Source organism: Rhipicephalus microplus, chromosome 1, assembly GCF_043290135.1.
Source record: "Rhipicephalus microplus isolate Deutch F79 chromosome 1, USDA_Rmic, whole genome shotgun sequence".
NCBI lineage: Eukaryota > Metazoa > Arthropoda > Arachnida > Ixodida > Ixodidae > Rhipicephalus > Rhipicephalus microplus.
Genome location: NC_134700.1, coordinates 67,442,630 through 67,455,602, shown reverse-complemented (window position 1 = coordinate 67,455,602; position 12,973 = coordinate 67,442,630). Strand labels below are relative to the sequence as shown.

At 48.6% G+C, this 12,973-nt stretch overlaps 1 protein-coding gene across 1 annotated transcript in view; it reads left to right on the top strand.

The window, feature by feature from the left end:
- The first annotated feature begins 8,294 nt into the window (after positions 1–8,294).
- Positions 8,295–12,973, top strand: part of LOC119178740 (uncharacterized) — a 167,758-nt gene continuing 163,079 nt past the window's right edge. Inside the window, exon 1 of the mRNA XM_075875198.1 lies at positions 8,295–8,312. The gene's annotated coding sequence lies outside the window, so the exon portion shown is untranslated. The remainder of the gene's footprint in view (positions 8,313–12,973) is intronic.

Here is a 12,973-nt window from a genome sequence, read left to right as displayed (position 1 = left end):
AAGGACATCGGCAGTTGGTACACTTTTAAGCAGAAGGTTCCCTACTTAGTTGGGAAGCCCATCGGTCGAAAAGCGGCTGCAAAGAAGGAGTTGTTCATCCATGCTCATGCTTCCACAGAGCCGTCTATCTCGTGTATACAGGACGTTCTGGCTCTATGTCGTAAAGTCGACAACGACATTTTGGAGTCTGACAAGGTTGGCCACGAGCTCAAGGAGATAGCAGACGACGCGTTCAACCTCAACTGTGCAACCATCAACGAAATTATTGAGGAACGCTGGCGTTTTCAACTGGCGAACAGCAGGCGTACTGCAAAATCATTCACTCGACTGCCGAACACCACTGTGACGTCCTCCTGCGAAGATAAACTGACCTCTCGTAATCAGTCTTCACCGGCGTCTGAAATTGCGTGATTTGCACCACTGTAACGTCCTCCTGCGAAGATAAACCGATCTGTCGTCATCAGTTTCCCCCGGCGTCTGAAATTAAGCGATTTGTCTGGCGGGAAATCCAAGCAATTACACGTGGTCTTCCCATCACTGGCCACGTAGATTCGCAAGTGCCTCAGGCTTCCTTGGTCCATTCGATTGTGCGGGAAGAACTCAGCAATTTGGGCTTCGATGTCTGCGCCGTTGCTCAGTCTCGGCCAATTGGCTTCTGATCAAGGTCACCGCCTTGCCCCAGGTCACCGATCGAGGAACGGTCCTGTTCACGCTCTCGAAATCCGGCCGAATGGTGAACTGCGAATGATCGGCCGATCTGCTGTAACTGCCGCCGCATAGGTCACGTCGCGCAGTATTGTCATAATCATTGGTCTCCGCCAAGGAGGCTAAAGGAATTTTTCGCCTCCTTACTTTTCGCCATGAACGCAGTATAGCTCGGTTATAGACGCGCCGACAGCTACCGTTGTTTCCAGCCTCCTGCGCCTATGATCGGCAACTACCGCTGGCTCACACCCTTCGATTCCTACACGTTCGATGCCCATGATCCCCACATTTCCACCAATTTGTCACGAGGATTACGAATACTCGAAAGACAGAAACAAATATATTTGCAATATTCACAAGTATGCTCGCGTGCCACCACTGGAATTCGGAGAGGTGACATTTTGTTGTACTCGCGTGGTCGCCTGCCTTCGCTGCTCAATGAGCGAAAAAATCTGTCTGTTAACGAGAGTTTTTGGTTGGAAAACAAGCCTTACAGGAAAGCTGACTTGCAGATTATTGCAAATTGTCCATTGTCAAACCTGGTGAGTGGCCTTTTGAAGCGCGGGCGCGCTGAACACGCGCCCGCCATACCATCTTGGTATTGATGACGAAAAAGCCTTGAAGTTGCGGAGCTCTGAGGACTGCCAGTGGTACATGGTATATATAAATGGCTTGCCGTTAACAAGTTGGTAAAGGATTCCTGTGGCTTCGTGGTTAGCGTCGAGCGCTGAGGATAGTGAGGAGGAGAAAAACTTTATTTTTCCCTAGAGAAAAATGTGTGGTGGTGGAGTGGCAGAAGAGCCAATCCGGTCTATGTCTCCGCTACCCTCTGAGCCCTATCCAAGATCTGGTCCTAGACCTCGTGCGCGGAGCAGCACATAGCAGCCTCGAGCCCACTGCAGAGAGTTAGGTGGGGGGTTCCGAGTACACCACCCATGATATGGTCTAGGTTAGCTGTGTTTATTAGAGAAATGCACAAAGAGGAGAGGTATATCGCAGGGTGTATAAAATGGCAAAAAGATGGGGTAGTAAATGTATGGGTCTGTAACTGGCACCATATTATTTCGTAGTAGCACGAAGATCTACAGTGTAGTGGAGGGGGGGGGTACATGGTTTGCTGTTGGAGGTATTTGTTTGTTATGTCGTGAAAGGTAAAAAGATGATTTCTCACGCTAACAAAGGTGTGGTCTAAGGCGCCATCGGAGGCCTGGGCTCGGCCCGTCATTCCTCGAGCACAGGTATGAGCCGCCTCATTGCCACTCAACTCCGCATGCGCGGGCGTCCATATGAGAGCAATGTCTTGCGCGGGAGGATGTTTATTAAGAATTGAAAGGGCAGTTGGTGAGATGCGACCTGCCATTAAGTTATGTATGGCCGTTTTGGAGTCACTAATAATCATAGATATATCAGGGATGGATAGACCTAAAGCGATGGCAGCTTCCTCTGCCTCCTCCGAGCAGTTGACAGTGATGGATGTCGCTGTGAACGCCTTGATGGTATAATCGACAACAGATTGCATAGGATGAAGAGAATGGGCATTATGCTGCATCGACATAGAGCACGTCATTGGCTACTTGCAAATTTGGATCTGACGCTTAGTATATGATAAGATGGGTGCATGTATTTAAGGAGGGGTGATATAAGTAATTGTTTGTGCATGTGATGGGGTGGGGAATGTTATATTTAGCTTTGGTGAGATAGGTGAAGCTAATGCGGGTTGACTATTATAAAATGTAGCGGCCTGCGCTACTGGTCGCGAGCCAAGCGTACTGAGCTGTTAAGCGGGCTTTACGGATTTCACAGGGTAGTTATGACTCCTGTCTGGTGGAGTCGTGCGTTAGAGGCATTACATGCAATGTCTAGCGCGTATTTGTAAACTCTGCGGAGGAAGGTGTTGACGAAGTCCTTCTCTGCAAGATTAAGGGGAAGGTAAGGGAGAGTACATTTGTTTTTACTAACCACAAAAGCTTGTATTACACGAGGTAGCTTTGACTCTCGGAGCCCTCATTTTTATCTGAGATTTCTCCTATCAGTCTTAGGGTGTTTTCAATGGTATTGCGTAAAGCTTCGAGTGTGTGCTTAATAAGTCGGGTGTTTTGAATAAATCAACCTTGCACACGAATGCATAATACCCTTGTAATGAGGCACCCATTTATGTGAACTTCGATGATCGGAACGTGTTTCTTTCGACGATGCGTTGGTAGGAGTAATTTTGATTTGCTTGGGGTACAATAGAGGTTCATCTGAGATGTTAGTGCTGTTTTAATGTCTGCAGCTGCTTGTAGGGTGTCTGGAATGTGGCCATTTGAGCTTGCTTTCACCCGTAAGGTGGTTGTTTGATTGATTTGTGGGGTTTAACGTTCCAAAACCACTTTATGATTATGAGAGATGCCGTAATGAAGGGTTCCAGAAATTTCGTCCACCTGGGGTTCTTTAACATGCACTCAAATCTGAGCACAAGGGCCTGCAACATTTTCGCACTTCCGCCTGCATCGGAAATGCAGCCGCCACAGCCGGGATTTGACCCCGCGGCCTGCGGGTGAGCAGCCGAGTACCTTAGCCACTAGATCACCGCGGCGGGGCACCCGTAAGGTGATATCATTCGCATAGAGGGAGAACTACAAGCCAGGGATACCTTGAAGGGTGGTGGGTATAGGTAGCATAGCTAGGTTGAAATTGACTGGGGAGATCACTGACCCTTGAAGCATTCTGAAGCTGCCCAGTGTATAAGGTGAGGAGTGCTGTGGTCTGAATGTTAATGTATTGTGATGTCTGTGGGGAAGCTTCTGATGTGAGAGTACATTTTAGGGCCACAAGGAATGGGTTTGAGGCCAGCATATATATGAGTGGGCTACGTTATTCAATGTTTTATATATGTCGAGACCAAGAATCTCCTGAGTATCCTCCCTCTGGTTAGGAATTATGATGTCGTTTTGAAGGAGAAGCGTTTCATCTTGCGACCATAGTGAGGCTCTAAACCCAATCATTCTGGCAGGCAGTAGTCCATTATCCTCTATGTGTTTCTGGAGGCGTGCAAGGACAACCTGCTCCATAGACTTTCCGAGGCACAATGTTAAGGAAGTAGGCGTCAGAATTTCTATTAAGGGAGCTTTGTTCAGTTCAGGCATAAATATGACTGGCGTTGTTCGACAAAGATGGAAGGACGCCCATGTCAAAACAGTCATTAAAGCACTCAAAGCTTTATTTGAAGTAGGGTCAAGATTTCTGAGTAAGTTATTGTCAACGTGGTCGGGGCCTGGAGCCAACATGGTATCATGTCGCGAGGACGTGTCTGATTTCCGTCTTGTTATCAACGCATCTAATAACATGTGAGGCTTCCCTGTATAAGAGGGTACATGATTCTTGCCTAAACGGAACGTGCGGAGGCTATCGAAGAACTGTCCAAAATGGTCACTGCTCGTGTAGCAGTTTGGTGATAACGTGGCCGTGTCGTGCGCGAGGTGTGGTGGGGTCTAGCAGATGTCCAAAGCGTTGCCACGTTAGAGGTGGTCGTTAGAGGTTACTGAGGTGGTCATGCATTCCTTCACAAAGCTCACCCCATTGTTGCACCACCAATAAAGTCGCGTATCGCTCAATTTGTTGGTCTAGTTTCGCTATCCTAATGCGGAGTTTCCTGCTGTGGCGCTGGTGTTTCCACCGTCCCAGAAGTGACTGTTTTGCTTCCAGCTTACGGAGAAGCTTGGAGCCGAGAGTAGTTATCGGGGTGTCGGGGGGTAGATTTTTTGTGTGCATTTCAACATATTTTTGAAGCGGTTGCAGTAAGGTCTGCAATGTGTGAGGGGGCGGTGCTGTAGCGGGTCTCCCTAAACTTGTCTCATTCTGTGACCATCAGTGGTTTGTGTGCAATGAATCTGTGTTATTTGTGTGATGAGCACTCCCAGAATCAGTTTGGTTGTTAGTCCAAATCATTTTGGGAGCATTGCGAGGGAGGGTGAGATCGGAGGACGTATCTTTGTTTACACTATTTCCCAGACGAGTAGGCACCTCCGAGTCATTGTGCGTTGTAAAAGGATGTGCCTGAATGTGAGACCAAGGGGCTCTCCCTTTCGGTGTAGAAGGGGTGTAACCACATGCTGGGTGGGAGGCGTTGAGGTACGCCACTATGAGGAGGGTGTGGGTGTCTGCCGAGGATGTAGCTCGGGCGAAACAGGCACCGAAGCAGTGGGTTTTCTGTTTCGGTCTACTATATACGTTGAAAATGTATAATAATGGCGAGTGAGGTGTATTGGGTGTATTGGGGGGAGAAAGTAATGGTCAATGACGACGTCGGCAAATTTTGAAATGTAACTGTAAGGTGCTTATGGGTTAAGACAGCAGTGTTTGGTTTGGTGTCAGCCGTGTTTTAATGCGTTCTACAACCTGGCAGTTGCACTACACGATTCGTTTCTTGTAACACAATGATGGGGAGAGGGGTGGTTTGTGAATTTATGCACTGCAGGAGGTTTGGCTCTTTCTGACGAAACCCCCTCCAGTTGTGTTGCCATACGGAAAGTTCAGTGCAGTTACGAGGAGTCGCTAGGTGGATTTGGCTTAGGTTGGGCAAGCTGTGGATGGTTAGCGTGGAGCGTGTCGATCCACTGCGTTACTCTACCTAGAGTTTGTTGCATCGGTAACATGGCTTCCTGTATAGAGGCTATACTATACGTGTTTATGTAGATTCTGCAAGGAAATTGTGGAGAACGTTAGAAAAAATTGGCAGATCCCACGCACAGTGGGAATCGACGATATGCGAAGCACGTATGAGGAAGGTTGTTAAGTCGCAATAAAATCAGCACAACGTTACGAGGCGGACGTAAATTATGCCCTACGTGTCCTTAATAACATAAATATAATGTTTCCTTTTGGCATTTGCGTTCGTCGTCCGTTCACGTAAAGTAACACCAAGTTTGGTATATGTAAAACTAGCGAAATGGCCGCGGGCGCAGGATGAGCGTAACATTGAGTCATGTTCATACATGACACGCTTGTCCTGATTATCATGTTTGCACCAGTCATACACCTTCGCCATTGATTCAGGTCAAGTAATACTGAATTCGGTATATTTGATGCTAGCGAAACGGCCGAGAGCGCTTCATGAATGCAGCCTGTTGTCATATTTTTACGTGACACGCATGTCGTGATTATGTTGGCAGTAGTCACATACGTTCGTTATCCATTCAGATCAAATAATACCATACTTGGTATTTGTTAAAAAGCGAACAGCCACCAGCGCACCATGAGCGTGGCGTGTAGTCATGTCTTACATGCCAGGCATGTCATGATTTCCACGTGAGTGCATGTACCTTGTCATACCATACCAGTCTTGTCATACTGTTACGAGTAACTTGTTTAATGATCTATTTACAGCGCACAGAACTCGACGAGTAAGATGGCGCCAGACCAGCATCCAACGGAAAAACCCACTTCGTCCTCCTCTTTCATGCAGCCGTGTTTAGCGGCTGTTTTGTATCATAACCCCCGGCGGTAGAAGCACCGTCCCGGTGCTAAATTTACGCAGATGATGTCGAAGGGGGTAATAGGCCTTTAGCCGAGCCACGTGAACAATGTCGCTCGGAGCTGACGATGACTTTGTTGGATCAGTATGAACAATCTCGTACGTGACGTCTGTCACTTGGTGAACGGTACGGAATGGTCCAGTGTAGGGCGACAACAGTTTTTCCGACAGTCCCACACGCCGAGTAGGTGACCAGAGGAGCACTAGAGAACCCGGAGAAAAGTGCACGTCCCTATGGTGAGAATTGTAGAGCTGTTGTTGGCGCGCCTGTGAAGCCTGTAGACGGTTACGGGCGACTTGGCGCGCGTGGTCGGCGTGGGCAATGGCTTCACCAGCATATTCAGTGGCCGCAGGTAGTAACGTGTCTAAAGGTAGAGTTGGGTCCCGGCCATATAGTATATAGAAGGGCGAATATCCGGCAGTGTTGTGACGAGATGAGTTGTAGGCGAACGTCACATACGGCAAATGAATGTCCCAATCGTGGTGGTCTGGCGCAACGTATTTGGCAAGCATATCGGTTAGGGTCCTGTTAAGGCGCTCCGTGAGGCCATTTGACTGGGGATGGTACGACGTAGTAAATTTGTGCTTGGTATGACAAGACCTCAGGATTTCATGAACGACAGCTGATAAGAACGTGCGGCCACGGTCGGTGAGAAGTTGACGGGGAGCACCGTGCACTAATATTATGTCGTACAGCAGAAAGTCCGCAACGTCGGTAGCGCAGCTGGTCGGGAGTGCTCGTGTGATTGCGTACCGCGTCGCGTAGTCCGTGGCAACAGCAATCCCTTTATTTCCAGCTGTGGAGAGTGGAAAAGGGCCCAACAGGTCGAGACCAACTCGAAAGAAAGGCTCGTTGGGAACGTCGATCGGCTGAAGGTAGCCGGCTGGGAGGGCAGACGGCGTTTTGCGACGCTGACAGGGCTCACAAGCAGCGACATAGCGTCGAAGAGAGCGGGCAAGTCCAGGCCAAAAAATCGACGTCGTACTCGATCGTACCTGCGAGACGTCGGAATTCTTTAAGGATGTTGTCGATGCTTGAGATGTTGTTAAAAACCAGCAGGTTGAAAGCATTGTCGGCAATGCCTTTCAATACGTGGTTAACCTTTTCGTCTTCGGACATGGACTGGTCGGCCTTGGAACAAAGGGCCAAAACGTCAAGAATGTATACCCCGCGACAACTTTCTGTGGCAGCACAGCCAAGGCTACGGAGCCGAAGCACGCTTGTCTTACTGCGCCACAGCATGTAGTCCCTCAACGAAAACGTTTGTATACTGTTCTGGGTAACTAAGATTTTACCATTCGTCACTTACATTTTTCGCGCATTTATTTTTTAATTAGTGAATAAAAACGTTGCGCAGTAGAAAAAATTTCGTTTCACGCTCTCTCAGGTTTTTTGGGGGTTTTTCGGCTTCCGTCGCCTTCTTACCTCACCGTATTCCTCACTGTCAAAGATGGCGTCCGCCGGTTACAGCTCGTCAACGTCGCTTACGGAGGAAACACCGCCGCGTGCCGCGAGTCCACCCGCTGCGCAGCCGTACCAGGCGTTGTCAAATCAAAAGCTGTCCGTACAGGCCAAGAAGGTGGCGTACAACGTTTACGCGCAAGTAAGGAAAAGCGACCCGCAGCTGTCTGTGAGAGCCGCATGTCGGAAAGTCAGCGAGCTCACTGGTGTTAGCGAGCGCAGTGTCAAAAACGGTACGTGCATGATGAGTTGTGTAACCATTACATGAATAATTGAATGTATCATTCACCCAGCAACCTGGGTCCACGCGTCAGTACATCACGTCACAATATTATTAAAAATTGCTCTCGAGTTCCCAAAGATGCGACTCGCGTTTCCTGCAGCGAAACGCGAGCAAATGCGAGCCGACGCGGACTGAGCTGGTGAAATCGAAACCGAAACACCCGTCGAAGCGGTCGGACTACTTGACGCAGTAGCACATGTGCATAGGCTCCGCCCACGTAGCCTTGGCCGTGCTGCCACAGAAAGTTGTCGCCGGGTATAGGAGACGTACGATTCGGTAGAAGACTGGGCCCGTGTGGCAAGAGTCTTCTTCGCAGCGAGCTGACGACCAGATGAATCGCCAAACAGGTCACGTATCTTTTCTTTGAAGAGATCCCAGCTGGTTATGTCGGCTTCGTGGCTTTCAAACCATGTTCGGGGAGTGCCGTACAGGTAGAAAAGCACGTTGGCGAGCATGAGCGTGGGATCCCAGCGGTGAGTTGCACTGACGCGCTCGTACCGCTTCAGAAAAGTGTCGAGATCGATCGTACCATCACCGGAGAAAGTGCCGGGATCCCGGAGGTGCGGGAGTGTGATGTAGGTGGTGGCTTGGACTGACGAGGGCGGCGTAGAGAAAGTACCAGCAGTTGAAGCAGTCGAAAGCTCGCCGATGGTGCGACCGCTGCGTGTCTCCATCGAGGTACAGGGGTCGTCCACCTCCACCAATAATGTTACGAGTAACTTGTTTAATGATCTATTTACAGCGCACAGAACTCGACGAGTAAAATGGCGCCAGACCAGCATCCAACTGAAAAACCCACTTCGTCCTCCTCTTTCATGCAGCCGTGTTTAGCGGCTGTTTTGTATCAATACCATACCATTTTTGCAATATGTCATGTGAACAAAACCATCACGGGAGCACCAAGACCATGACTTGTAAATCATGACATTTATGACATACATGTCATACTTTTTACGTTATGATTATCCATTTATGCTCGTCCTACAGTCACGTTATGTCATATATAATTCCATATGGATCCCATTATCTAAATGGCCAAGGGAACCAAAAATTGTAGGCGGCTATATAGATAGATAGATAGATAGAGATAGATAGATAGATAGATAGACAGACAGACATGGTCAAATTTGCCGAAGTTCGCGAAGAAATGCTTCACATTTAAAATGGTCTAGTTTTTCTTCGAGCCTGATTGCTTTTAGAGGCCAAGCTCCTTAGGATGTGGTTCTGTTCATCCTTTGATGGTGTATGTTGCCACCAGTGGCACATACCCGAAAGAGCAATTCTTAGAATGTCCGCTGAATAGCGGCCCTTGTATATGGTGAATACATGATGCAAAGGTCTGAAATGGCTGTACATGGAGTGTTCACTAGATAGACGTACGTACGGATGGACATACAGATAGACGGACGGACTGATGGACGCACCGACAGACAGAGGGGCGGACGCACGAACAGACGCACGGACGGACGGATGCCCCGATGGTCACAATGATGGACGAACACATGAATGGACGTATGGCCGGATGGAAGCAAGAACATATGGGTGGACGAAAGCACGAACGGACGAACGCTGCGGCCCACCAATCATCATTCACTGCGTGGATATGCTGTGATTTTTTTCTTTAACTTGCCAACCCTATCTAGTTTTGCTTCGACTTGTTCTACGCGCTGTTAGAACGAGAACGGGGAAGTGGAGAATTTTCGTTCTTGCGCAGGTGGTTGAGTTGGGTCCCTAGTTATAAGGGCGGTTGCGGGAGGAGCTGGTGGTGTCAAAATAGGTGTAGGGTGAGAGATGAAGCGTGGAAGTTTGCGAAAGTAGATGGTTGTTTGAAGGAGTGAACCTCTAGATGTAGTTTTACATTTCAACGCGATAGCTCTAAAAAGCTCGTTTTGCAGGAATTCCGGCGTCGGTGTCGTTGGTTGTGAGCGAAAAATTGTCACCTTATGGGTGACCAAAAATTGAGAATGATGCAAATAAATTAAATAACTAATAAAAAATCCTGGAGAAGATTAGGGACCAAACCAGGGTTGTTTGAGTCCAAGTGGGGGTCCAACCCAGGTTGTTTGCGTTGTGAGCGGATGCTATAGCTCACGGACATGCCTCCGCTTGTGAAAACAGCAGAACGTCCTCTGCTGGGAAATTCAGTAAAGGTAGCTTTGATGCTTCCCAAACACACGCGTCCTGTATACATGCTTCACAATGTAACATTGAATACTGCAGTAATAATGCATGGCACAAGCGTCGATTCCCAACGGGAGTCAGAATATGCGATCTTCATAATGACTTCGTGGTTGGAAGCTGGTACGCCACTACAAAACGCACACACGCTACTGCGCCCATTCTCTGAAGGCCTCGTAGTGAGTGCACAACAGAAAAGGTTTCACGCAGTAAGTGCTTGATGTGCTTACTAGGAACAGGATGTCCCTATTGCGTTTAACTCCTACAGGTGAAGCATTAGGCCCCATAATTTTTCTGCTTTCAATTTAGCCATCTCACCCTGCAATAGTTTGAGCTGCTTTTTAATGGAGCAATTTGGGGAGGCTATTTCAGCCCAGCTCACCTCGTGTCCAGGGCCAGTCCGGAGGCTGGGGTGTTTTTTAATGCTTTTGTTGCAGCTTTGGCGGCGGCTGCGGCTTCTTCAGCGTTGTTGTCTTGTGATACTGGGTGAGTGTCCTCTAGGGGCGTTCTTGAAAGCTGTGCTTGGGTCGAGGAATGGAGCTCCATATTGCTCGAACATTAAGTGTGCGTGCTTCAGTTTGGGCTTGTAGCGCTTGGGGAAGTGAGGTGAGCCGGTGGTGTGGTCATTATTGCACACCACACACTTAGGTTCCTATTCATCACCAAGGAGTGGGTTCGGAATGCCACACATTTGTCAAAGACTGAGCGGCGCCTGGGCAGACATCTGGTCTGGGGCCACGTTTGCGGCAAAGATAACAGGCTTCCGTCTTATGACGATAGGGTACGCATCGGGTGACTCCACCCCGATAACTTATGTAGAAAGGCACGCGCGTACCTCTGAAGGTGAGCAAGGTGGATGCTGTGGTCCCCATGCGACGTCCGGTCAGGATGAGGCCTAGTTTGTCATAGCCCAATAGACTTGAAAAATTGGTTGCAAGTGTGCGTTTCACAGGAATGTTACAGATGACCCCTCTGTTGGTATTCGATGAATCTGTAATGTGCGTGACAACTTCAAAGCTGCGCTTGTTCATCTTGATGGATTTGATTCGGTGGTAAACTTCAGTGTGTTCCGAGTCTGGTGTGCTTATGAACAAAATGATGTTTACAGAGTTAATGTGGTATTGGTCATGCAAAGAGCTTGTGAGGGCTGCCGCTTTTAGGACGACAATATGAGCTTCGTAAGTGGATTGCTACCACAGGTGAGGCCTCCACGTATTCGCCGGACTATTTTATAGTCGCCTGCTGAAAGGAGGGTGGTCTGGGGGCACTGCAACGAGTCAATGAAAGAGCTTTCTGTGGCTGTTTTTTCATTTTTGAAAAATGTTTTTGCAGTTTGTGCGAAGTGTTCTTGCGTGGAGTTCTTCGGAAATGAAGCAGGCTTTCTGAACTTGGCATAGACTTAACGCCAGCTGCCTTCATCATCGCCGAGAACTCCGGCGGAGGGAAGCTTCTCTACCTCTGCTGCGTGTATGACCATGCTGGTAGGCCTAGCCGGTAGGCTCACAGAGCTAGTCTAACGGTGCAAAAAAGTGGATTTTCATGGTCTCAAAATGTGAAGGATTATCTTGAAATCACTTGAGATGATGTGGTCGATTCCGTAAAAAACTTCGCATTGATTGAACTGGCCATTGAATGATTTAGGTAGTTAAAAAAGTGCCGCCATATCCACGAAGTGAATGATGATGAGTGGGCGAAGCTCCGGAGGTAAACCTGGTAAACCATGAATCTTCTGTACATTTTGCCCACTCGATTTTATTACATCGCTCCCCCTAGCGTACGTCGCCGCACTAAATCGAACGATTGCCTTCAACCAATGACACGAGCCATATGTGACATCATTCCTATTTTATAAGATCTCGCGTCTTTCATCCACTACAAGTACCGCTTTCTAGTTTATAACATCTTGCATCTTTTCATCATCAGCTACAAGTACCACCATCTAGTAAACACTACAAGAACTAAACGAGAGGTGGCTACATACAGGAGACGGTAGCGCCATCTAGTGAACACTGCAAGAACTAAAGTAGAGGTGGCTACATACAGGGGACGGTACCGCCATCTAGTGAACACTGCAAGAACTAAACTAGAGGTGGCTACATACAGGGGACGCACAGCCCACGCCCAAGGGAGCTTCGCCCCTAAAACAAGAGTTATGCAGCAGTGCTGCTACAAGAGCGCGAGGTCGCTGATTCAACGCATGGCTGCGGAATTTTTCCTTCACGTTTTTTACAGCAAAAGCTGTTATGAGATCACCACAAGGGTGATGTGCGTAGCCGTATTTGTCCGCCTTCGCTACTGTCAGTCTCTATAACCGCTTCGTACGAATTAAGAAAAAAAATTACAGCATATACAAGAGTGAATGATGACGAGTGGGGCGAAGCGTTCTTTCACCTGTTCATGAATCTGTACTTTGGTCCGTCCGTTCGTTCTTGCTTCCGTACGTCCGTGTGTCTGTGCGACCGTCAGTCCATCCATGCGATCGTACTTCAGTCCGTCCGTTTGTTCTTGATTGCGTCCATCAGTCCGCCCGTGCGTCCATACTTTTGTCCATCCGTTCATTCATGCTTCCGTCCGTCCGTGTGTCGATACGTTGGTCGGACCGTACGTCCATGCGTCCACCCGTCTGTCTGTCCGAAAATGGTTGCGTCCATCTATGTGTTTGTCCGTTCATGTTTCCGTTCGTGCTTCTGTGCGTCCGTCCGTGCTTCTGTCCATGCCCCCGTCCGTCAGTGCACCCATTAGTCTGTCTGTCTGTCTGTCTGTCTGTCTGTCTGTCTGTCTGTTTGTCTGTCTGTCTGTCTGTCTGTCTGTCTGCCTGCCTGCCTGTCTG